Source organism: Neolamprologus multifasciatus, chromosome 5, assembly GCF_963576455.1.
Source record: "Neolamprologus multifasciatus chromosome 5, fNeoMul1.2, whole genome shotgun sequence".
Lineage (NCBI taxonomy): Eukaryota > Metazoa > Chordata > Actinopteri > Cichliformes > Cichlidae > Neolamprologus > Neolamprologus multifasciatus.
The window spans coordinates 22753123-22779537 of NC_140443.1; the positions used below are offsets into that span (position 1 = coordinate 22753123).

A 26415-nucleotide genomic window follows, 5' to 3' on the forward strand; every position below is an offset into this window, starting at 1 on the left:
AGCGAGGGAGAGACTGCGAAAGAGGAGAAGAGGTCTCACTCGGGCATCATCTTCAGACCTCAGGATGAGACTCAAATTTGTTTTCGCCGAGGTTGCCGCACATACAAGGATTTGGTTCCGGGATTTGGTGGTGCAGTGTAGAAAATTAAGATGTCACTGTGTAATTCTTTGAGAATTAAACGGATTCTCAGTCTTGAAATTACGATACAGTTATATTTAGCCACTAATACTTACAAGAAGATCCACTAAAACAAGGGTGTAACTTCAAGTATTTTACAGGAAAGAAGTATGTATACTGTACGCAGTGTTACGTAGTATGGAATTTTCAGGTATTTTACAAGAAACCAGGCGTATATATAATGCAAGTTTAAGTAGTACACAAGTAATTTTACTTTACAGGTCTATACATTAGAACAAGGGCTGACAGTTCATTAAGTATCCAAGTAACCTTTAAAGGAAAGAAAGACAAAGTAATTATACTGCAAGCTATTTGAAGTAGGGTGTAACTTTTAGGTATTTTACAGGAAAGAATAAGTAATTATATTGTAAGTAATGTTAAGAAGTGCATGCCTAATTTTACTTACAGGTAGACAAGGGGAATAGCAATTCAAATTCATACTGCAAGCAATTTTAAGTAGGGTGTAACTTCAAGTATTTTACATAAAAACTAGACAAACTATACTGTAAGTATTTTAAAAAGTTCATAAGTAATTTTACTTAAGAATTTTTGGGTTAATATAGTTACATTGCAATTTCAGGTGAAATACACTGAAATTATATAATTGTAGTGAAATTACACCCTTACACATGGGCCATATTATACGGTGCTATCAATGTGCACAAAGAAAATACTGGCAGGTAGATTATATACATATAAGACGATCTATTACAGACTGGATATTATATTACATAATGTATACAAACAAACTTATTACAGTGTACAGCAGGGTTAACACAAACCTCACACAGATCAGATATAACAACCAATTTATATGAAGTGCAGTGTAATAAGCTAGTGAAACAGCATAATGTGCATGGAGTTGGCTGTGATGTTGAGCATGGGTAAAATCCAGTAATTGTGGATTTGAAGCAGAATGCAATAACCGTCTTGGAATAACGAAGAATAAATGTAAGCTGTTGATAAGGATGGTGGTAGTGGGAAACAGGCTGTTTCTGTGTTTGGTTGCCGTGGTATGGGAGATCCGTAGTGCCAGCTGGAGTGGAGGAGTTTTAAAAGCTTGTTTCCAGGGTGTGAAGTGAAGGATATGTGATGATGCTCACTGCCCACTTCCTGGTTTTTTGAGTACAAGTCCTAAAGGATGAAGAGAAGGGAGCAGCTCACACTTCCTTCCTGTTAGCTGTAGTTGTAATTTTTTCTTTGTATATTTCTACACTGTTTTGTGGCTGCACTGAATAAGACCCTGATTGAGATGCACAAGACAGATTCAATGACTGCAGTGTAGAAGTGGATCAGCAGCACCTGTATGCAATGTAAATAGAATAGAATATTGGGGTAACAACTTTAAGTTTTAATGGAAAGGAGAAGCAAATGTGCATTTGTTAATGCTTGTATTTATCTAACACTATTACTTAGTTTTTACATTACTTTAAAGGGATCCTCATTTGTTGTTGTTTTGGTCAGTAACATTTAAGATAATTAATGAACCTATCATTATTTTTGATTTGCATGAAATTCATATCGAGAGCATCTTCTTAGATCACCAAGAGCCTGTAATTCTCTGCTTTAGCAGCCCACCTCACTCGTTGAGCAGCTAAGTTAAAATAAACACAATCTAAGCAACTGAGAAAAAAAAAATCAAATATAATTCTGCAACAAACACAGCAACTCATTATTACAGAACATGGCCACTCAGAATTAACTAAATCACTGTTATCACCTTGTACACGTTTGAGTGGCTTTAATGCCCGTGTTAGTTTCAGAATCAGAATACATTTATAATCCCTAAGAAAATTATGTGGGTTACAGTTGCTCCAAGACAATAACAGTAAGAGACTGAAATAAGTAAATAATACAATATATTACAAAATTTACAAAATATAAAAAATAGCTCTGCTAAATAACGTTTTTATATATGTAGCTGTATTAATTGCTTATAAATGCAGCCGCATGTTGCAACAGATTAAAATATAAATATTAGGTGAGAAATAAAATAATAATAATAGAAAAAACCCCAAACCAATATTCAGCTTTAGTCCACGTGCTTTTAAGTGTAGTCAAAGCTGCTCGAGCTGAGAGCACGTTTTCTACCCATAGAACAGCGCCGCGTGTTCTCAGTCGAGCGGTGGTGGTCTTCGCGCGATAGACGATCTTCGCTGGAGAAGCGCCGGCACGTGCTTGAAGGGCGGCGCTCACCGTGACTCCCGCCGCCCCCCTTCCCGCTCCCCCTGCCGCCCCCTCCTCCCCGTCACGTTTCCTTTCTTTGTGGAGATTGTGTTTGCCAGAAGCCAAAGTATCGCCGGAGATTGGCTGGGACACAGCGAATGTAGGTCAGGAGCTGCTTGTGCAAACACGAGCCACGCAAAATAGCTCAAATGTGACTAAAACCGACGTGTCCTAGCGCTCAATAGACGCCGTGTGGCCGCTGCTGATAGGCAAACGGCGAATTAAATTTAGGTCACGTAGCTTGGGCTCGGGGTTGGGGCTGGGTGTGATGTGCTTATTCAGAACCCTTTTCTCATTGCAGAAAGGTGAGCTGAATCGTTAAACTCTACGGTGTACTTGTGGGGAATTAGGCTATGGGGTCACAGGGATATAAAACTCATCACCTGCCGTTTGGATATCAGCTTGTGTCGGTTTCAGTTATTATATTAACTTGTTATTCACCCCCCATCATGGCTCCATTTGCGTCTTTATCCACACACGAGCTTTGTTTCTGTCTGCTGTTATGCGTCAACTAAATGCTCAAACGGAAGTGAGTCAGTAAGGTGAGAAAGGCATTGTCCGAAGTAACTTTAATTTATCAGTTTGTTTAACATCTATAGATATTTTCTTGTATAACAAAAAAACACAAAAAAACAGATAAAATACCGTCCTTACATCTACCTTTGGACTATATTGAAAAGTCCTCATCATGTTTAAAAGCGTTGCCTGCAACATATAATGATTTTGAAGGAGTTCAATTTGTATATATATATATATATATATATATATATATACACATACATATATGTGTGTGTTTGTGTGTCCCCTACTTCATTACATCTACAATAAGCAACAATAATAATAATAGTACAACAATAAGCATCTAATTTCTTGGGTTGCTTCTATTGAGAGGGAGCTTAAAACCTGCAGTAGTAGTAGTGCAATACGCAATTAAACAGCGCCACCGTGTGGTTAAAATCCTGGCAGGTCCTTCTGACGAAGTGGACCGATGTGGGTCTTGCCTTTGTCCCCACAAAGAATCAGGTCACCGCTATGTAGCATAAGATAAAAGTGAAAATGTGTCAAAGATGGGAAAGCTGTTTGTATATTATTAGGGAATCTATTTTTAAAACTTGCACTTTAGAAAGAAAACTAGTTCATCTTTTGGGGTTTTTGGGTCACCCAATTGTCAATCAGCTATACAGAGTATAATAATGCCAGACCAAAAAAAGAAAAACAACCATCAAATCCCCTCAACTCCCCCGTCAGACCCGTGGTTTTAAAATATGTTTTAATATCATTTGTTTCCCTCAAGGTGGCAGTGCTAGCTTACGTGAGTAAGTCCACTAAAGTATTTTCAGCAGTTAATCCTGGCCATTTTATCTACCTTTCTAACTCCCTCTAAGTTTTAAGTTGATGAAATACTATCTATCAGCCTAAGCTGCCCTCGCACTGAACATACTTGAGGTACTGGAGGTATTTGTATATAGCAGAAATGCAAGAAGAACTAAATTTGGGATGCAGTACATTAGCATTAGGGCTCTAATTAGAGTTATAGAGAGGGTAATAAATAAAAAAAAGCTGTGTAAATCTCTTTGTATTGTCTGCATGCAATATGGAGAGGCCCCGTGTGTTAGAGGGTTGTCGAAACAGACAGTACTGCATTTACAGTTTGAGTGGTATGTTTTTACTGCTACAGGTGACTCCCGGGGGAATGAATACAGCTGTGCCTGGGGCTGTCATCCATCACCCACTGCTTCCTCTGTGACAGTTCATTCAGTTATATCGGCCCTTTCTTATAGTATCATATTTAGGTACGTTTCAAGCTTGAATGAAAATGCAGGAATTATTTTCCCACTGAATTTACCCAGTTTACACAACTATGTCGACACTGTGGAGATGCTACAGCGTTGCCCCTTTTTTGCATGTATTTTGTGTGGATTTGAGTAGTAAGTCAAGGAGCTGTGAGTACAGTCAGGAAAAAGAAAGTCTTCACAGGACTCTGCAGCCTTGTGAAAATCAAAGTACACCCTGTGATCAGTAGCTTGCAGAACCGTCTTTAGCAGTGATAATTTGAAGTGATCATTTTCAGTCTCTCACATCATTGTGGAGAAATTTTGGCCCAGAGTCTTTACAGCATTGCTTCATTTCATTGAGGTTTGCTAAAATTTGTTTCTGCACAGCTCTCTTAAGGTACCGCCACAGAATTCATCATCCTGAGGTCTGGCAACGGTTTGAGTCTTTTCTTTTTCAGCCATTCTGTTGTAGATTTGCTGCTGTGCTTGGGATCATTTTCCTTTCGTAATGGCCCAGGTCTGGCCAAGCTTCAGCTTTTTTACAGATGACCTCACAGTTGACTCTGTAATACTTTTGACATACAGTTCATGGCGACTCAGTGACTGCAAGTTGCCTGTGTCTGCAGTAAAGGCTCAAATCATCAACCCCCCACCACCGTGCTTGACTGTTGCTATGAGGTGTTTGTGCCGATGTGCGGTGTATGATGTAATCCAATCATGGTGCTGTGCTGTACAGCCAGACATCGTCCCTTTGCTCTCATCGGTCCAGAGGACAATGTTCCACAAGTCTTGTGATTTCTTCAACTTAATAAGAGGCTCTCTCTTTGCATCCCTTTCAAACAACTTGTCCAGTCTTTTTCTAATTGTACTGTGGTGAACTTTAACATTTGTGATGATAATTGAGGCCTGTAGAGTCTGAGATTTAGCTCTTGGGTTTGTTTTTGCAGTTTCTCTGAGCATTACAGGGTCTGACTTTGGGGTAAATTTGCCAGGACGTCCATTCTCTGTAAAACTGTGGCATTATGTTAACACGCAGCTGTTCCAGACCAACAAGCTGCCAAAATGTCAGCTTTCATAGAGGTGCCCATGCTTGCTGATGATGATCAGGTAATCAAGGCAATTTGATTTGCAGCATCTAGCTGCTACTTAACATCTTTATTCCTATGGAAGCAGTAAATGTGTACTTATTATTTCACAGGACTGTGAAAAACCTTTCAAATGACATCAATGCCTCTATTTATGTAACAAAATCATCTTCCACCCGCCCCTCGGCCACAATACAGATAGAACAAATAAAGCCTAACAAACTAAAGGCAAAGTATATGCATCCAAATTTACACTGTGTCTCTTTCTTTCCCTTTGTAGATGAAGTGCAGTGAGTGGCAGTGACTTTCATGTTAAGGCCCTGCAGCAGTTTCCTTTTTGATGGCTATCACAGTGAAGAGAGCCATCAGTGATGGAGATTTGTTTCCCCTGCAGGGGATGAGAGGTGAGTTTAAAGGTAAATAAAAGAGTTTTGAAATACTTTTTGTAACGTAAACAAAGCCATTAAGAAGAAAGTGAAGTAATAACTGCAGTATATAACAACTTTACCTTCAAACAACAGTGCTAACATTAACAGTGTGATGGATTGTAAATAAAATATTTTTTTTGTGTGATGTAATAAGTGGTTTTCTCAGGTTCAGAATTTACTAATCTGAAGTGTCGATATCAAATTGAGGACTGAAGACAGAGTTTGAAGGCAGTGCAGTTCATGTAGCCGACGTGCACAGCAGAAGAAGAAGTGTCTGGCAGTTTAAATCAGCCAATAAAAAGCAGTTAGGTAAACTTGTTTTGTATATCAGGTTGTGCTGTGCAGTGAAGTGGTTTAATTTAAACTGAAATATATTTAGCTACAACTGGTGGAAAATTTGAGGGGAATTTCGGGAACAGCTAATAAAAGAGAGTAAACATGCCGATAAAGAGCAGCGGTACACTGGAAGAATGATCGTTAGCTTCATTTGGGCCCATATAGGTCCTTAGGACACTCTAAGCAGCATCCAGGGTAACTAATAAACAGTACCTGGAAAACAAAGTTTAATATTATGACAGCAGTAACAGTCTATGTGTGATACTTGCCCCTGTTTACCCTCCAGAGGGGATACATTTTGTGACAGGCAGACAGGCACGGCAGTAGGCAGCCAAGATCTGCAGAGATCTGTTGACAAGCGGCTTCTTGTGAAGAGGTGCCAAATTATCCTGAGGGGGACATCCAATGCCTCTGTATCCAAGCAGTTTAATGCATTTACCTTTGTTTCAGTACACAGCGAAGAAAGCTGATTGCTGCTGCTGATGATAGGGCCAAAAAAAAAAAGACCAAAAAAGAAACTAAAGAAATCTTCTGAACTCGTTTAGCCTTTAGTGTAATATTGGTTAATTACTTTGCAGACTAGTGGAGCATTTACTTCTACTTTTATCACAAACTCTATGAAAAAAATGTGAGCATGAGACCCGTGGCTATAGATTTTTACAGCATCCAGTTTCCAGTGAATGGAAATCCTACGTTGCTGTGTCAGATCCATATATCCATATATGTTTACAACAGTCAGCCACTGATCATTGCATGCTCCAGTATGATTTAGACAGCGCCAAGGTGTAAATGGTAAGCAGGCAGTGTTATCACAGAAGGTCTGAGGAATATTTAACAGAAGAATATGTACCTTTCAACCCTGGCACTGGAGCTCCCATTTGTTCATCATGTGTTGAAGTGAACTGTCACAGGCTGTGCAAGAAACTTGCAGTCATGTGAAAAAGAAAGTTTTTCACATGACTCTGTGTAGTCCTGTGAAAAACCGAGTACACCCCATGATTCAGTAGCTCGTAGAACCACAGTCAGCAGCAATAACTTGAAGTAATCGTTATCTGTACGGCTTTATCAGGAGACCCTCTCCTCTTTACAGCGTTGCCTGGGTTCATTCGTTTATGCACAGCTCTCCTAAGCTCCCGACACAGTATTTCAGTTGGGTTGAGGTCTGGACTTTGAGCCATTGCAACACCTTGATTCTGTTTTTCAACCATTATGTTGTAAGTTTGTTGCTGTTCAAAAAGTGGTGCGTACAAACGTTTCACACACCAATCAGTTGTTTGTCAATATTTTCATACCTGAATTTGTTTACCTGAAATAATGAAGGCCTGGCTGTCTACTACCACTACTACTACTACTACTACTACTACTACTAATAATAATAATAATAAAAACAAGTGTTATTATTATTGTTCTTGTTGTTATCATTGCTCTTTTATCATTAGTTATAGTTTTCCAGAATGCAGTGAACCACAAAATGATAAGAATTACAATTATATGAAAAAATAAATAAATAAATTGCATGCAAAGCAGACTAACTACTAAATAGTTGAATTTCAGTATTCTTTAGCTACCTTATTTCAAAATATGTTATATTTCATTACAAATGACTTTTATCATTGCTGGATGTCATCACATACCGGCTTAATTTCTTAGTCCTAACCTCATGGATGCTGAAGAATCCGGATGTTTGGGGGGTGGTCCGTGTGCATTTTGTGTTATTTGTTTTCTCATCTGACAGATCACATGATCCTTGCCCTCCACTTGTTTCCTACATTCTCTTGTAGTTGCTTTTCATATAATCTTTGATATTCAAACATTTTTTTATTTATTTATGGGGTTTTTTACCATAGCCACAGCGAGTATCTCAGGGGAAATCAATATTCCGAACCTTCATTATTCCAGCTGGAGTCTTGCTTGTTGTTTTTTGGGGGTTATTGTTTGTTTGTTTGTTTACTAAACTTTCTTCACTCCGGTGGAAACATTTAAGGAAGCTGTGTGTATGTTTTGGGTTCCTCTTTGGACAGAATCGTTTAGGTTTCTTCAGTTGGACTTTCTCTTGTCTCTTATAAGATAGGCATGTTTACTTATATAAAGAAATAGGGGCGTAGCAGGTTGCATACAGACCGCACAAGCCTCTAGGTTCAGAATGACTGTGGTTCACTAACATATGCTGGGTGGTTATTACAAAATAGGCCGGAGCGCATGTTTCGTAATCTGATGGTGATTTTTGTGTGCAAACTGATATGATTTTGTGCAGGGTAAAAATGTTTCCTCACACATATGAGTAGATGAGGACCGTTCTTTTAGAAGTCTTGTAGTTTGTTTAGATGCAGACGTCCTGGTCCTGGTAGTTCTTCTAAACACGCCATAGATGTGGCTCCTTGGAATTCTGATGATTCTCTGTACAATCAGAGCTTGGGGTAAATTTGCTGGGACGTCTGCTCCTAGGAAGATTGTGGCATTGTGTTAACAAAGACCTGATTTCCAGATTTTTTATAGATATATTTTGGTCAAACCTCCTATGGATCTGGATCAATTAATCAATCAAGCCATCTGATTATCAGCACTTAGTTGCTATTTACCTTTGTTATCCATATGGAAGTAGTAAGGGTATACGTAATTTTTTGACAGAAGCACATAGAGTCCTGTGAACACTTTCTTTTTCACATGATTGTAGGTATCGTTGAACTTGTCGCAATTTAATTTTAATTTAATTTTGCTTTCTTACAGAGTATATTCATAGTACTACTGTCTTTGTGGTAAAAAAATCTTAGCAAAACACTTGAAACCAGGGGAAAACATAATCCAGTTACCTCCGGTATAATGTTTTGCTGTAGCTAAGCAATCCATAAAGCCTTTTCCACCTGAAACAAATTGTCTTGCACTGTTGTGCATTAATCGGCCACATTAAAACCATGTTTTATATTGTGTAGGTCCTCCTGGTGTCTTCAAAATACCTACTCTTTAGGGCACAAGGACCTCTGGGGGTCTCCTGTGGTGTCTCAGATATTGGCAGAGTCCTCTGGGGTCCTGCGTGGAGTCTCCATGGATTTGGCTGGTTTCAGTAGATCCCACAGACGTTGATTGAATTGGGACCTGTGGAGTATGGAGGCTGGGTTAGCACCACGGCCTATGTCATGTACCTCAAGCCATTCCAGAGCTCTGTAGCGGGGTGTGTGGACCTGTTGTGGTAGGCTCCTGTGATCTGAGAACATACTTCCATGGTCTATACTGACTGTGATTAAAATGGGGTTACATGTCCCACATACATAAATACCATAACCAAAGATTTCCCAGCAGAATGTTACATTGTAACCAAGTGATTAGTGTTATTTACATCACCTGCCTGTCAGTGGTTTTAATGTCACACCTGATGGTGTGCATAGGTGTATGTTCAGTTTTTGTCTCATTTTAGTACCATCTACAGGCTGAAACTTTTTCCCTTCAGCACTCCTGAGGGAGCTGCTATGATGACACCACCTGAACTGGAAGAAAAAAATTTGATTTCTATTCAGACTCGGACAGAGAATATTGCAGGAGCCACCCTAGCACTTCTCCCAGTGTGGTTCTCCTCCTCTTGCCCCCTCCTCCACCAATTATCCATCTTAATTTCTTCCTCGTCCAATCATCTCATTTTCACGGTGCTGCACCCTCCAATCAGCATCTGTCCTGCAGGCAGTAACACTTATACATATCTGCTGTAATTAGACAATCACTTCCACATGTGGCTCAAACTTCTTCAAACCGCTCAATCCCTACCTCACCCTCCCATCCGCCCACTGTCTCCTTTTTCCTCCCTCTGTTTTTCTTATTTCCCTGTCTCACACTCCACTACCCTCTGTGTGCCCCTGTTCACTTTTTCTCTCTCCCTCTTTCTCCTTTCTTTCTGATTGAATTACCATAAGTGCAGGTCTTGGCCAAAATATGCCAGCTTGTTCTGATTAAAACTGTCCTTGTTATACCAGAGACTCTCCAAATGTCTGTGAGCAGTATGTGTGTGTGTTGGTGTATTTGGGGGTTGGGTTCAGAGAGGGAGTAAAAGTGGATTGGGGGGTGGGGGGGGTGGGGTGTCGGGTGTAGCAGCATATGCAGCATGAGTAGAAAAGAAAAAATGCAGCCAGACAACATTGCATGGTGAAAGATAAAGAAGTCCAAGAACAAGATGGGGACAGAGTGGAAGGAGATGGAGAGGCCGTGCTGGAAAGTGGGAACGGAGAGGGAATGAGACGGTAATGGTAGTTGACAGAGTTGGGTTCACAACAGGTTCATGATGACATCATGGTTGAATTTTCGGGGAACATTTATATAGGAAAAACTATTGGATGCACATGTACACCCCGCTTTGTTTCCCCTCGTCTTTTTTTCCCTCTTAGCTTATCCGCTAACACAAATTGTTGCAAACAAGATCAAAAATGCACGTTTGCTCGTTCAAAATGAAATTTTTCCCATATTATTTGAATATTTCTGTCTCGACTCCATTCGAATGAGAGAGAGCGCCTTCGTTTCTCGCGTTGTTTGTTGAACTTCGTGTCCGCCGAATTGACAGCTGCTACCCAGAATGTCACTCCTTTCACCTTTTCTCCCCCAGCAGCCCTTGCTTTCTCTCCTCCTATGCTCCCTCTTTTTTTTCCTTTCCTTTTTTTCCTTTTTTTTTCTTTTTTGCCTGCTAGTCTAGCCAACCCTCACCGCTGGTACAGTATGTTCTTTGTGTGTAGGCATGTTTAGCAGTTTGAGAGACAGAAAAGACATAAAGGAGCCTTGGGATCCGAAATGTGTTTATAGTGTATGTGTGGGTGTGATTATATTTGTGTCAGCTCTTTTACTCGCTTGAAGAAAATTAACAGCAGGGTGTTGTGGCGTATTAAAGGTTCTTTGTCTGTTGTGCGTGCATATTTTCTGCGTGAGCCGTTGCGCCCTTGTTTATTAGTTTGTGGGCACTTGCCAGCGCTGGTGCGAGCGTTGCGCCGTCTTCTGACATTCTCCATACGTGCGTGTGTGTTTGTGTGCCCGGGGAAAGCGAGTGAGCTTGTCATGCGTGCCTGTCATCCTCTGCATGCTTCGCTGTGCGCCACAGTGCTTCACATGACATCAATCTGAGCACAGTGGGATAGTGATCTCATTACCAACAGCCTGTTGCTGATTAAAACCTGTCGTCTGCAACCCCCCCCTTTCCCTCCTTATCCCTTTCTTTTCTTCTTTCCCCCTCCTTCGCCGCTCTCCTCTGCTTCCTTGTCCTTTGCCTCCCCCCTCCTGCTTCTTCCACCCCTCAACTCCAGAGTCGCACCATTCTGTGGTTTCTCCACTGCCTGCTGCCAAAAAGGGCCCCATTTCAAGCTCTGCAAAAAGTTATAAGCTCCCCTCATTTTTCCTCTTCAGTTTTGGCCATTTCTTTGTTCTCTCTTCTCTGCTTTACATCTTTAGGCCTTCTTTATCACAGGCTGAACTTCCCCAAAACTTTTACCTGCAGGCCTCAGAGGAAACCCTTCTCACATTTCTAATTCCCTTACTCAGTCAGTCTGCTTTAACAGTGCCACTCGCACTGGAACAAAAGTGGGAGTGAAAATGAAAATGTGTCTTTAACCGTCTCCACTGGTGTGAGTACGCATCAGCACGTGGATACATGTGCAAGAAAGGATGCTCTGTGCAAGTGCTTGAAATTCATAAATACACAAATGTGCCTTTCACAATCAGATGTTATACACTCACCTCGTCTTTGTGCATTTCATTGACACAGAAACACAAACAGCACTAACCTTTCACCTCTCCTCACTGACACCGTTGCTGGGAAGTGTTTCGGAAACTTGATACTTAAAGGAGTGAACCTGGAGTTTGGATTATAACCGTTCCAGGTTGTTTCTTTCTCAAGTAATTTTTTTTAAAAAAGGCACAAAGTATAATAGTTAATACAGTAAATGACTATTTTTAAATTTTGTTACCTTTTGGCATTACAGTCACAAATTCAATAAATACGGTGCTGCAGCTCACTTAGTGGAGAAGGCAGCCTTGTATGCATTGATTCCACCCTGGACCGTTTCCCTTGCTGCCTCCCCCCTCTTGTTCAATGAATGCCCAAAAAACTAAATAATAATAGTTCCATAAATATCTGTGTGACACTCTTCTATCGTTTTTTACATTAAGTTCAAAATAAAAGCGTTGGTGTGACCGAGTGGGCAACAACATGCGAAAAAAACGTCCTCTATTTGTACATTAAATCCCAGAAAATCCATTCCAGCTATTTCATTCATTCTACTGTTTAAACACACAAAACATATCTTTACAGATCTCTTTACATATTCCGTTATTCATTTTTCACTGTGGCTTAGGTCTGTTGTTTTCATATCATGTATGAAAAGAGCTCGTGATGTACTGACTAATCCAAAACATATTTCTTTAGCCGTCTCCGGTTAGGTGGGGAGTCACCGACACGCACTGTTCGTAAAGTTCTGCATGGCGATAGAAGCACTTCATTCTGAACTGAAATATAACTTGTTTAGCATCAAAGTATTTTCCAGACTTCCAAACTCTTCCAGGAGGAAACACAGATGAAAGATTAAACACACAAATCAAAACCGACACCCTCTATCTCCATCTAACCACACCTATTTAATGGCAACCGATCAGTGCAGACACACACACAGGTATCAGGTAATTGACCAAACTGAACCTGCTCTGTACTCAAACAAAAAGTCAACTTTTTTCCTTTCACGTTTTACATTCATGTTAATATTTCATAAACCAAAAGTGAGAGTCTGACTACAAATAAATTTAGGTTATTAACTTAATTAAAGTGAAATTGACTGTGATTAGATTTCTTTTCAGTGTACTGTTCTTTACTGTATGTCATTCTCATGTTGGCCTTTATACTGTAAAATATAATCACCTACAGAGACAGAGTGTGGAGGAACTATTTAATTTTATAGTTATTTTTTTAATGATAAAATAGTTATGTTAGTCTGATATTATAGATATAAGTGTAAAAACTTAGGTACACTTATTCAGAGATATTTAGCATGGCACTGAATTACTCGTGTTTAATCAATCTGCTTAAATACTTGGCTGATTAAAATTGGTCAGTCAACCTGAGGGTAAAGCTCCTATGCTGGAAGTCGACCTGCGCCGCGCTGCTCGCTGTTGCTGTTGTGGACGGGCTTGTAATGAGCCAGCTCACCGCTGAGGCCAGTCAGGCAGACGGTAGCAGACAGTTTTATCTCTGACACGGAGAGGCAGTTAGCTCTGTCCCTCAAGGCCCGTCTGGCCAGGTTTGATCTCATCATGGATCAAATGTATCTCTGTTAAACGTTTCCTTACCCGAAAACGACAGGGCTTATTTGCTTAGGAAAATCCTGTAGGAGGAAAAGACTCCACTTCAACTGAGTTAAAGGTGTGGTAACTGCTAAGAGAATGGCTCTTTGTATTTCTCAAGCTAGGCAAGATGGAAAACAGCTCACAGCATTTGCATTTTTGAGATTTAATGAAAACGGACGTGTATGCCAGGGTTCCCGTGACACTTGGTAAATTTTGCAAATTTTGCATATTTGCACCACTTTAAATGCACAATTGCAATTTTCATTAGTGCGTTGAGGTTTGATTTCCATACTTGTACACAGTTTATCTGTATTATTACTCAGTTGCAATCAGTTATATTCTTTTTACTTTAAATGGACATGTTGAATGAAAATCTGAGAATTGGCACTACTAGTATCGCATTTGACGATTTTAAACTATTGTTCCCATCACCCTGAGTCACAGGGATGCTAGGGTTTATTTCTATCCCATCAGGAACATTTAGTCACAATAACCCACTGAGTAGCCTTTGATTGGCTCGAGGCCCCCGGACTCCCACATTGGCCGGCCGGAGTCCCAAAGTCTCCGGCCGGCCATGTTTGCAATGGAGCAAATGGAGCATTTGCTCCATTGCAAACATGGAGCAAATGCCAAAAACTGACACCGATATCCCCAAAGGTGTGCAGCCCTCTGCGGCGTGTGTGTGTTTGTGTATGTCTGTGAGTTAGTCAATGTTTCACAAGGGCGGCTGTACGTACACGTACGCGCCGCTCTCTCGTGCGTACGTGTGTTGGTTTAGGTCTATCTTTGGATGGCGAGGAAAGGATGAACAAATTTAGAAATTCAAAACAAACGGCCACACAGTTGAAGTCTAACAAAAAGAGTGTTGACTGACAGTATGCGGTAGATGGAGTGAAGGTAAAGAGAGAGACACAGACTTTGAGACAAAGAAAGAGAGGGGTGGGGGTAAGAGGTGGCGGTGGTGTTGGTGGGGGTGGTGGGGGTTCAGCAAGTTGAAACCTAAGATTTTTAGACCCTGTTTTCCCTGCCTTCAGGCATTCTGTGGCTGGTAAAAAATGTGCTGTATATTTGAAGTGTTGGATCACGTGACAGAGGCAGGGTTTGTGAATCAAAGTACACAATGATTTCAGGAGGAGAGAGAGAGCGAGCGAGAGAGAGGGTGTATGTTGGTGAAAGAGAGAGAGAGAGAGAGACGGGAAAAGGAGAGGTAGGAGGAATGCAACAGGCTGAGCTCAAACGTTGCTGCGAGAGCGACTTCTGACTGACAAACTCAACAACTACACCTCCTCGGCTCATTTCTCCACTGACTTACAAACCACTCTTCTGTGTGGTGTTTCCTTCTTTGACCCCCCTCTCCCCGGTCTGGTAAGTTTGCTTTTCAGTCTTACTTTCCTTATAAGTTAATTCAAGTTGGCGGTTTGCAAGGGAAAGAAGACAGACAGAGGACATGTCAGAGCATGAGTGAGATGTGTTCGTGTTTCTCTTGTCTCTCTCGCTCTCTTTCTCAGTGTGTGTGTGTTTCTGGGGCAGCATGAGTGGGGAGATTGAGTTTCCCGAGGACAGCTTTAATTGAGAACAGAGCTTTTGAGAGAAGGAGAAAGAACAACAGAAACAGCTCGGGAAGCGAATGAAAGCTGATCGGCACTTGCGTGTGCTCTCCGTTTCAGATGATGAATACTTCTGTAAATCTTTGTGTCCGTGTGCGTCCGTCCTCATTTGTTTTGCCCTCGGATGAGTGTACAGCTCTGCAGTTAATTCCCGACTTCCCAAACTCTGATTCACGGTTGTTGAAATCCCGATCTTGGAAAGGAAATCAGCTGAAATGGATGTTGAAATTCCCCCAGAATTTTCAAGGATGGCACAGTTCCCATACAGCGCATTACATGCTGCATACATCAGATATGGGGGTATTACACAAGCTTCCTAACTATCAGACGCACTTCCAGCAACAGAAGAAGTGGCTTCTACACCCTGCAGGCCCCTACAGCCGACAGCCTGACTGTCAGAGTTGACGGATCATTCCATCAACATCACAAATGGCTGAGGAGGTCTAGACTATCTGAGTGTGTACACACACAGCCACCCATCCCCTGCTGAAGGTTATATAAACAGGTTCCCATCCACACAATTATATAAGTTGGATGGAAACATTGAAATCAGTTACTCCGGATATCACAAGACAGTCTGGTGTGTGTCTGATCACCACTCCTGCTTTGCATTATCTGTGTGTGTGTGAGAGAGAGGAAGTGTGCATGTATGTGTGAATAAGCTTAGTGATGGCCACATATTGAAACACACGCTCTTTTTGTGCACTCTGAATCATTCCAAATAGCATCCTTTGTGCGACATGTGCTATATAAATACAGATGCATTGCTTGATTGATGATCGTGATTAAGATGTTATTTGCATGCTGAGTGCCTCTTCCCAGCTGAGCTGAGCTTTCCTGCATCTGTCTCCTAACACTACACTGAGGGGAGTGCTCGCACCGTGCAATGCGAGGCCTCACCATGAGCTCCTCTAGCAAACTCTCGACAAATCTATTCCAGATTCATTTTCCTTAATGTCGGGAGGAATGTTCATCAGCATGTCCGGAGGAAAAGTGCAGGAGTCTACAAATAGGACATAAACAACTGGGTGTAAAATGATGCATATTATATTAGAGCGATCACAAGGTGGAGAACGGTTGAGAGACTCACTTAATATGGCTTCTCTTCTCTTCACCTTTCTTTTCATCAGTTGTTCATTTTCTCTCTTGGCAGATCTCTGTAGAGTGCCGGCTATTGAGCGCGCTAACTCCAGGTTGGCTCTCTTTAGCATTTGAGGTTTAATATTTATGATCCATCTGCAGTTGGTTAGGCCTTGTTTGTTTAATTGTTTTAAAAGCTGCTAGAGACGATATTTGTTTGCTTGCATGTGCATGTGTTTGGGTGTGTTAGATAAAACGTGTTTAACTGCATTGCAATCTCATCATTGTTCTGTACAAGACTGACAGCCCCTCAGGCTGAGAAGGATGTCTGGCTCCTCTCTCTTTCTCTCTTTTATTCCCTCTGTCTCACTGACTTCTTTATTTTCTTTATTTCGTCTCCCTTGCACAGCTTCCATCTTTTTTTTTTCTTGTCCATGTCAGCTGAGTTTCATTTTATATGGGTTGCTCTCTTGGTTACTACATATAAATGGAAACTTGGAACTTCCAGAACAAAGAAGCGAGTGCTTGCTACTTGCTTTTGAGAGTGGAGGACACAAATGTTTTCTTGTTCCTCAGAATTACATATTGTCCACAGAGTTATTTAGAGAGATTTTGGTGAGAGTGCACTGGCTGTGGTTCGCTGTAACGTTCCCAATTGGCTTCACAGATTTGGACGTAACTTGTAACATTCATTGTTGCTTTCGCTGCACTTTCCCCCCCAAACAAGGCTCAATGTGTCTCACTGTGCCTAAAGAGCATCTCAGTGTTTTTAATCATGGCCCAGGGCTGCTCTTCAGCACAGGCTATGGCTTTAAACGCTCTTCTAATCCTCTCTGTGGTGGAACAACGAGAAACAGACTGAGGATGTGTATGTGTGTGTCACATTTGACTTTAATACTAAGTGAAAAGCTGCCTACTGAACGCCTCAGTAAGGTCTGACCAACGACTGAGCTGCTGAGCCTCAAGCAACAGGAGCTGACCCCAGCGCCAACATGGAGAGCCTCAGTAGCCCACAGGGTACCTTCACATAATGACAACATTGTGGCATTTACGAAACATTACTATCACTAGCATCATCCCAATTAGCACCGCTAACACAGAATTGCCTCCTTGTTATTCCAAGTCATGCCACGTCTCGTCTTTTAAATGTGTTCACCAAAGTGAAGCTAAGAATTACAGTCAATTCACATTTTCTGGCAAGTTCGCATAGTAGCATCACAGGATCAATGTTTTGTCTGCTGAGATTTATTTTGATTCAGTTCGATTCACATGGGCCTAGAGATCAGTTGGCAACCACCTGGCAACCACTGGTGGCTAGGGAAAAACAACCTGCAACTCATTGGTGAAATTAGTTGCAGAGAGGCATAAGTTGTTGCACTTAAAACCACCTTACTATTCCTCCTCTTTTGTTTGCTAACAGTTTGCCATAGTCATCACTATGAACCTGTAAAGAGTGTGATGGAAATGAGAAACCGTGACCGTTTGACCTGTTGCATATGTATTTCTGGGAGTTCCTTTCTCAAGGCATAAATATAGGGAGGTGAATGATTAAATTGAGATTGCAATCAGATTTAGTAACATTTGCAACCTGCAATTTGTTGCTAATTGCGCCTGTGTTTAGGAAACAGCGCAACTTTTGTAAATCACCCATAAAACTAGCCACACCTATGAGCGCTATCTGAGGATTACAATCGCACACTATGGTTCCCCATTTAGAAAATCTTGCACTCCAGAACTTGTTGATTTCAGCAGTAAAGCACAACTTTTACTTTGAAGCCAAACGTCTTTTCTAAATTTCACTACAACTTGGTTGTTAGTCCTATGCAATGCGAGTGTGCAGCCAACCGGATTTGAGTCTTTGGCGAGCAGATTCTTGCCCTTGGGCCTTATTTTTGACACCCCTGCTGTAATAAGATGGATGTGTTGCAAAGATTCGGAAGGATATTTATCAGTAACAATACTTGAAAAATAGCTATCAAATAGTATCTTGATACCTAATATTTACATTCGAGTGTACAGTGTCGACGAAGCGAACAACATAATTGCGTGCATAAATTGAAAATATGTGTTCCCCACAGCCAGATTATAAAATGGCTGTTAGACACTGATGGTTTATGGCAAAGCAGTATTTGTACTCCTCAAAAGACATTTTTATATGTCAGTTTGACATAAAATATAATACGGTCATTTGTTGGAAAATCTAATTACGCTGTTTATGGGTGATGGTGCCTGTGTTTTTTCTCCTCTGTAATGGTGTTTGTGTGTCAGTGTATGCATTTCCTACTCGCCCCGTCCAGCATAGCTCATGTCTGACTGACTGCACTCACTAAGCCAGATTAGTTTGTGGTTTATGGTTTACAGCTAATTGTCCCCGCTGAAGTCATGTTTTTCCTTGCATTTGGCTGTTTTTTGGGGGACTTTTCAACCTTTGTGTCCGCTCACACTCAGCAGAGTTTGGGCTCTTTATTTCCTTACTGTCTCCATAGATAAATCTGTATCTATGGTTCACTTTCAACAAAACCTGATTATTTTTTTTCTCTGCATTTGTTTCCATTAGAAATTCCTCTCTAGCCTGTAAGCACATTTTTAGTCTGCATGCCAAAAGAAGCTGAATACATAGAATACTGTTTGCTTGATCTTACAGTGACAATGGCAAGTAGATTACAGAAAGAGAGAGGGGGACAGATGCAGATAAGCAAAGCTCAGAGCCACAAAAGAACTACACAAGAATAAGCCTGTAGCACTTTACCCTTGAATACCTGCCTATTTTCCAGCTGACGCACATCGCCCTGGATTGAACTACACTCGATGCTTTGAAAAAAAGAATGACTAAATGGTTGGGTAGAGTGAGAACATCTTTCGAACTTAATAAAACCAAAACAAAAAAAAATTGAAGTGAAGAAACGGCCGTTTTGAGTTCGAGTGACCTTTTTCTCAGCCCGACAGACCAGAGCGTTTCGTTGGCCTCGATGTCGGAGTGGAATGCGTTCCAGTAGTCGTAAAAGCGAGGAAAACAGGATTTGCTTTGCTGCTTAGCAAAGTATAGCCATCCATGCGTCACTAGCAATGCACCACGATGCTGTTCACGTGTGCTGCAGCCATCTTGGATTGTTTAGCCAAGGTCGATGGGGCCGCTTCGACTTTTTGCGTTGGAATTCTGACTTGAAGGGGCGTTTCAGTTAAAAATTCCAGCCAGGGACTCCAACTTCCAACGTTTATGTGTTTAATATCAGATAAACTATGTTTTGTAAACGCTTGAAACATTGTCACACTTTGCATAATCAATAAACAGAAAACACTGTTGTGTAATGCATCAAATGTGCCAACACTGAGCGCTTATTCACCACTTGATCAAATACAATAGGGGCATCGGTGATGTGGAGCAGAGCACTCATTGTGTGCGGCTCCAGTTTGTAGTAGCTGGATCTCCTCCAAGCATGAGCCCTGTGTCACCTCTGTGCTCCACCCAGACAACAACACGCGTTTACATGACCGAGCCTGAACATTTACCTTGTAAAACTGGTCATATATTCCTTAATTTAGTAAACTTCCATGTATGCAAAGTTCCCTGAATTTTTCAAACCTCAGACAATATCAAATCCCCCCCCCCCCCCCCCCCCCCGGCACAAGAGCTCTGTGATGGTTTTGCCACAGATACAAATGCAGTGTTTACCTCATGTAGTTAAAAGCATGACGAGCAACATTCAACAAAACAGTACACAGAGACTGGAAACAACCTCTCTGTGGTCACTCTTTCCACACTGCATCACTGGCACACAAAAAACTGCCTAACCATATTCCAGATCATCCTTACAAGGAGAAACCCAGCTCACCCTAAATGCGGTGATATTCTAAGAGCAGTAAGGTTTTGAGATTTAAGAATCAAAGGATCAAACTCTAAGCTGTGCTTGGATTCAGAGTGGCTGATGATCCGACCTTAGCTCCTTAACGCCTGGTCTATCATATTGATATATGAGGTTTTTGGGAACTCCATTTTTGAATTCATTATAGAGATACGACATCATTCATCATCAGAGAGAATAAAAATCATCATCTCAGTATAAAAAATAATAATCACAGTCTAAATATAAGGGCTCACAAATGTCAGCAGATTCCTGGAGGGAGATAGCTGAAACTACTGAAATGGATGTGAGGGAATGTACGAAGTGGAAAAACCTGAGGGACAAATATGTTCGCCACAAAAAAGAGCCGGGAACCTGGAGGGAAAAAAGTCCCAGCATTTTATTTTTTTCCGTCGCCACATATGAACAGGACCACAGGAACTAACGCACGCACATGCATAAATGTGGGCAACGATGTTTTTTCCGTTTCTTTTCTTTTATGTAATTGGCCTACTTTAAAATCATGCTATAAATGTTACATGTGTACATGATACACCGAGCTTTCGCACATAGGTTTGTGTGGAGCTTATTTTTCTGGTGTGATGCTGATGTATTGTTTCACAATAGCACACAGCATAAGTTTTGGATTCTGAGTGATGCTAGTTTTCTTTCTTAGTGTGAATGCTTTTTCATTTCTGTGGCGCTGTGGCTTTCTGCTGGGACCAGACCTCCAGTCCCTATTGTGGCCAGAGGAGAGGATGTAGTAAATGTTGAGCGAGGATTCAGAGAGGAGTGGTAGCAGAAACATTTTCTGCTACCACTCTTTTCTCAGACACAAAAGTCTTAATTTATCTGTCTGACTGAAAACGTTAAGGCACATTATCTCCGCTCTAACAGAGATTTTATTGAAGCTGTGACCAAATTGTCAATACGCCAAAGACTGATGATCTGTCACCAGACCAAGGCTATTTCCTGAGGCTGCTACTGCAGTGTTAGCCCGACTCCACCCTGCATAATGTGTTTTTACAGTTTTACAAAACGCCTTGCCACAGAGAAAAAGAAATTATTTGGTAATTTGGCAAAGAAATCATTTTCTTTTAAAGCAATGGTGGAAGCCAAGCTTATTTCTGTGCTAAGGTGGATAATTGTAAAAACATGCCCCTTTGACAGCATGATTCTGTATATTGGCCATTTGTCACCTGTCAAAACAACTTATCAAAACTGTCTGCCTAAATGAACTCTTAAAATAATGACCCTTGTGTTTTTTTTGTGGACAAATGGGACTGTTTAGTCAGTGTGTGGACAGCTTTCTGCTGTATCTCTATGTTCTTATATAGCACCTTTCTGCTCACTTTATGCAACATGTATCATTGACCCATTTACACACACACATTCATACATGCTTTCTGTCTAACATGCACGAGTGTGAATGAGCAACTCGAGGTTCAGTATCTTGCTCAAGGATCCAGGACCTGAACCACCAATCTTCCAATTAGTGGATGACCTGCTCTACCTCCTGAGCCACAAAACTGCAGTTATTCAGTTTTTAGATTTGAATACAGCCATTCACTAGTGCTGCTATTAAGCTTTGTTTACTTTAATTTTGTTTCTTTTTTTTCTTCAGGAGGCTAGGCTGGTTAGAAGCGTAGGATAATAGAAAAAGTAGTTTAAAACACAGTGTGGGTGCAGTTTGAACCCACTTGCCTTTTAATTAAATAGTGGCTGTTATATGGGGTTTTGTGGTTTCCAAACCAAAGAAAATATTGCACTTGCCCTTTTGTTCAGGCATTTTTGCAGGAACACAGATCTCCATAAAACAACCTGGGGGTGGTTTGTAAACTCTTGTTCAATATAAAAATTTTCAAATGCTGCCAACTGAAAAGAGCACAAGTATTGACAGGGTCCCCTTTCACAGATGACTGGAAGTTTTGTTGGCAAAGTCCTCCTACCATTTGTAGTACCATGCCTACTTGCGTAAGGGGCTTGCGTAAGTGTTGCATCTGGTTAGTTAATCCTGGGAAAGGGAGACATTATTGCATGATGCTTACATGTTAGATTTGGTGAGGCCAACTCCTGAAATGCTAGTCTGTGTGTGTGTGCATGCGTTTGTGTGTGTGTGTGGTTTCATAACTAGAACCTCAAGCCGAATTGGGTTGGAAAAACCCATAAAGTTCAGTAACACTTACACCCAGGCTAACTGAATCCAGATAATGCTCCTAATAAGAGCTTAAAACATGCTATTCAGAAAGTTGTTTTTTTGACTTTCGTCTGTTTACAGCTGAACAAAAGTGTTGCAACACTGCATCAAAGACAATGATGTGGCTCCAGTACGTGTGGTGTGATGGAAGTTAAGAGAAAACAAGCTAATAACACTGCTGGAAACCCCCATCCTTTTTTTCTTTGCAGCAAGTCTGTTTTTTCATCCGCAAAAATCTGGGAGAAAAAAAAGAGCATCAGTTTTATGTGTGTGTGTGCGTGCGTACATGTGTGAGTGTGTGTACATGTGTGAGTGTGTGTGTGTCAGCACGACCAGGACCAGATGACCCAGTTTGACCTGACCCAGCCAGGTCTCATAAAAGCAGCGTTTAGGCCAGGAGGCCCGGAGACACAGCGCCACTTTTGTTGGTCTACCGAAGGTGTATTCCCCCCGGAGGCAGAATGAGGGGGCGGGGGTGTCGCTCATTAGAGAGAAAGAAACCAGTCCTTGGCTTGGGCACTCATTATTTCATAGTTTATTAGTGGAAATAAAGTAGTTTCTTTATTTTTATGTATGTTTTCTGCAACCGCTCTGCACACTTTTTCTCTCTCCCCCCCCCCCCCCCCCCCCCCCCCCTTTCCCCTCCCATACTGCCGTACCACAGTCTGCTCATTCTGTTATTAATGCCATTTGCAGTATGGCTCTAATTAACAGGACTCTGCTCACTTTTTACACATGGCCTGCCAGATGCTTGAAACTCCCTCATATGCCCCCCCCCCCCTCTCTTTCCCTCTTTTCCTTTGTTTCCCTCTTTTTTCCATCTTTTTCCTCGGCTTTCGACACTTGATTTTTTCTTCTTCATCCCAATCCTTTTATACATCTGGCTTTCATAGTACTGATTTCACCCTTTAAAATTGATTGGTTAAAAAGTCGACTCGAAGTTGCTGCATCTGCGATAGGATTCTCTGTCCTATATTTACTACTTCATTCTTCAAGGTCAATTGCCGCTTTCAATGGCGCTTCGGCATGTGTGAACGTTGTGTGTTTTCCACTGATTACTTGCCCGTGAACATGATTAAAGTCAAAGAACATCTGTGCGCGCTCGCCGCGGCAGCCTGCGTGTCCGTTCTTGACTGTCTCGCCGTGTCCTGCTTTCAGAGAGACATGTGTATGCATAAGTTTTACAAAACGTGGCCATTCCACACCGCGCGTGTAATCCTGCACACTTTGTCCGACCTGTGTTTGACATTCTTTAATCGTCAAACACGAAACGGCTTTGTGAAAAACAGTTGCAGGGACTCTCCCTGACTGGCCCTCACAGTGAAGAAAAAACCACAGCAGAGCCAAGCAGTTACAGAAAATATGTCAATACGGGAAATATGACTTTTAAGACAACACTCACTGCGCTGACTTTGTGGCTTTGTGTGTACGTGTAACGTCTTCTGTGTTTGTGTGTGTGTTTGTGGGAGAAAGTGGATGTAAAAGACTAGTTCCTCTAGTAATCGCACACTGTAGATTAGTTGAATAGTTGGTCCACCCTATTACTGTCAGTGACAGTGAGAAGCACTTTAGTGGTAACACGAATTAAAATCAGTAGCACTACGCTGTGTTTCCCTTTTTGAAGTTGTCAGATAAATCGTTCAGCACCGCCACTTCCTGTGAATCTATAATCAGTAATAACAAAGTTAAACCATATTTTTAATACCTTTCTTTTACAAAAGTATTTAGTACCTCTTTATTCAGTACTTTGTAGAGGCCCCTTTGGCAGCGGATGCAACTTTTGAGTGTTTTTGGTTTCTGCAAGCTATGCGCACCTAAATTTGGGCAGTTTGTTCCGTTCCTCCTGCCAGATCCTCTGAGGCACCATCAGATTGGTTGGGAAGCATCAGTGAGCCACTATCCAAGTTTTCTGTCTAAGCTTTGGCCAGGCTGCTGCTAAAGGACACTCAAACACTATCAGCCAACCTCTAAGTGACTCCAGGGTTGTTGAGGTTGTGTACTTTGGGTCGAAATTGAACTGAAAGGTGAGCTGTTTCCTAGTCTCACTCTGGAACCGGGTTTTCTTCAAGTGTCTTTCTGTATGTCCCTGCTGCTGAAAATAACCCTCTCATAGCTACAACCACCATGCTTCCCTGTAAAAGGCAGGGGTCACCGGTGGACCACGCACAGTCCACTTTGATCTGTAGATGACCTGAGCAGGAAAGAATTGCTCCCCTTTCCCATCTTCTGTCCAACTACTGTCATTACTAAAAAATACTTCTATTATAACACCAAAGAATTGTGTCATCATGGCTCCTGGGCCTATAAGTGTTGCATTCTTCTTAGTGTATATATATATATATATATATACAGTGGGGCAAAAAAGTATTTAGTCAGCCACCGATTGTGCAAGTTCCCCCACTTAAAATGATGACAGAGGTCAGTAATTTGCACCAGAGGTACACTTCAACTGTGAGAGACAGAATGTGAAAAAAAAATCCATGAATTCACATGGTAGGATTTGTAAAGAATTTATTCGTAAATCAGGGTGGAAAATAAGTATTTGGTCACCTCAAACAAGGAAAATCCCTGGCTCTCACAGACCTGTAACGTCTTCTGTAAGAAGCTTTTCTGTCCCCCACTCGTTACCTGTATGAATGGCACCTGTTTGACCTCATCATCTGTATAAAAGACACCTGTCCACAGCCTCAACCAGTCAGACTCCAAACTCCGCCATGGCCAAGACCAAAGAGCTTTTGAAGGACACCAGGAAAAGAATTGTAGACCTGCACCAGACTGGGAAGAGTGAATCTACAATAGGCAAGCAGCTTGGTGTGAAAAAAATCAACTGTGGGAGCAATCATCAGAAAATGGAAGACATACAAGACCACTGATAATCTCCCTCGATCTGGGGCTCCACGCAAGATCTCATCCGTGGGGTCAAAATGATCATGAGAATGGTGAGCAAAGATCCCAGAACCACACGGGGGGACCTGGTGAATGACCTGCAGAGAGCTGGGACCAAAGTAACAAAGGTCACCATCAGTAACACACTACAACGGCAGGGAATCAAATCCCGCAGTGCCAGACGTGTTCCGCTGCTGAAGCCAGTGCATGTCCAGGTCCGTCTGAAGTTTGCCAGAGAGCACATGGATGATACAGCAGAGGATTGGGAGAATGTCATGTGGTCAGATGAAACCAAAGTAGAACTTTTTGGTATAAACTCAACTCGTTGTGTTTGGAAGAAGAAGAATACTGAGTTGCATCCCAAGAACACCATACCTACTGTGAAGCATGGGGGTGGAAACATCATGCTATGGGGCTGTTTTTCTGCCAAGGGGACAGGACGACTGATCCGTGTTAAGGACAGAATGAATGGGGCCAAGTATCGTGAGATTTTGAGCCAAAACCTCCTTCCATCAGTGAGAACTTTGAAGATGAAACGAGGCTGGGTCTTCCAACATGACAATGATCCAAAACACACCGCCCGGGCAACAAAGGAGTGTAAGTGTAAGAAGCATTTGAAAGTCCTGGAGTGGCCTAGCCAGTCTCCAGACCTCAACCCCATAGAAAATCTGTGGCGGGAGTTGAAAGTCCGTGTTGCTCGGCGACAGCCCCAAAACATCACTGCTCTTGAGAAGATCTGCATGGAGGAATGGGCCAAAATACCAGCTACTGTGTGTGCAAACCTGGTAAAGACCTATAGTAAACGTTTGAGCTCTGTTATTGCCAACAAAGGTTATGTTACAAAGTATTGAGTTGTATTTTTGTTATTGACCAAATACTTATTTTCCACCCTGATTTACGAATAAATTCTTTACAAATCCTACCATGTGAATTCATGGATTTTTTTTTCACATTCTGTCTCTCACAGTTGAAGTGTACCTCTGGTGCAAATTACTGACCTCTGTCATCATTTTAAGTGGGGGAACTTGCACAATTGGTGGCTGACTAAATACTTTTTTGCCCCACTGTATATATATATATATGTGTGTGTATATATATATATATATATATATATATATATATATATATATATATATATGCATGTATGTATGATGGCATAAAAGTCTAAAAAAACACCTTGCAGACTTTCAAATGGGCATCATTAGACCTAGTTTTGGTCCACTGGCCATATGTTTGACACCTATGAGCCAGGTGAGGACCACACAGATAGTGTTTAGAGAGGTCAGTGTTCACTCATCACGCTTTCTTTTCTTTTTTTCTCATAAATGCTGTTTAGCAAATAACAAGCTGGCTTCTCTCTGCCATAAAGACATGATTGATGGAGCACAATTGAAAAGGTCGTCCTTCCAGCAGCTTCTCTGCAGAGGCCGTTCTAGCCTTCTAGCTCAGTTACTTGGTTTGACCAGTTTGATC

The 26415-nt window shown here is 41.5% G+C and overlaps 1 protein-coding gene across 4 annotated transcripts in view; it reads left to right on the plus strand.

Annotated features, from left to right (window-relative positions):
• The first annotated feature begins 2425 nt into the window (after positions 1-2425).
• Positions 2426-26415, plus strand: part of rargb (retinoic acid receptor, gamma b) — a 49504-nt gene continuing 25514 nt past the window's right edge. Inside the window, exons 1-3 of one of the 4 annotated variants that reach the window (XM_085160939.1) lie at positions 2426-2504; positions 4083-4197; positions 5545-5668. The gene's annotated coding sequence lies outside the window, so the exon portion shown is untranslated. Of the gene's footprint in view, positions 2947-4082; positions 4198-5544; positions 5681-14322; positions 14696-26415 lie in introns of those variants that run through there. The other 3 variants (XM_085160940.1, XM_085160938.1, XM_085160937.1) reach the window with 3 other exon arrangements.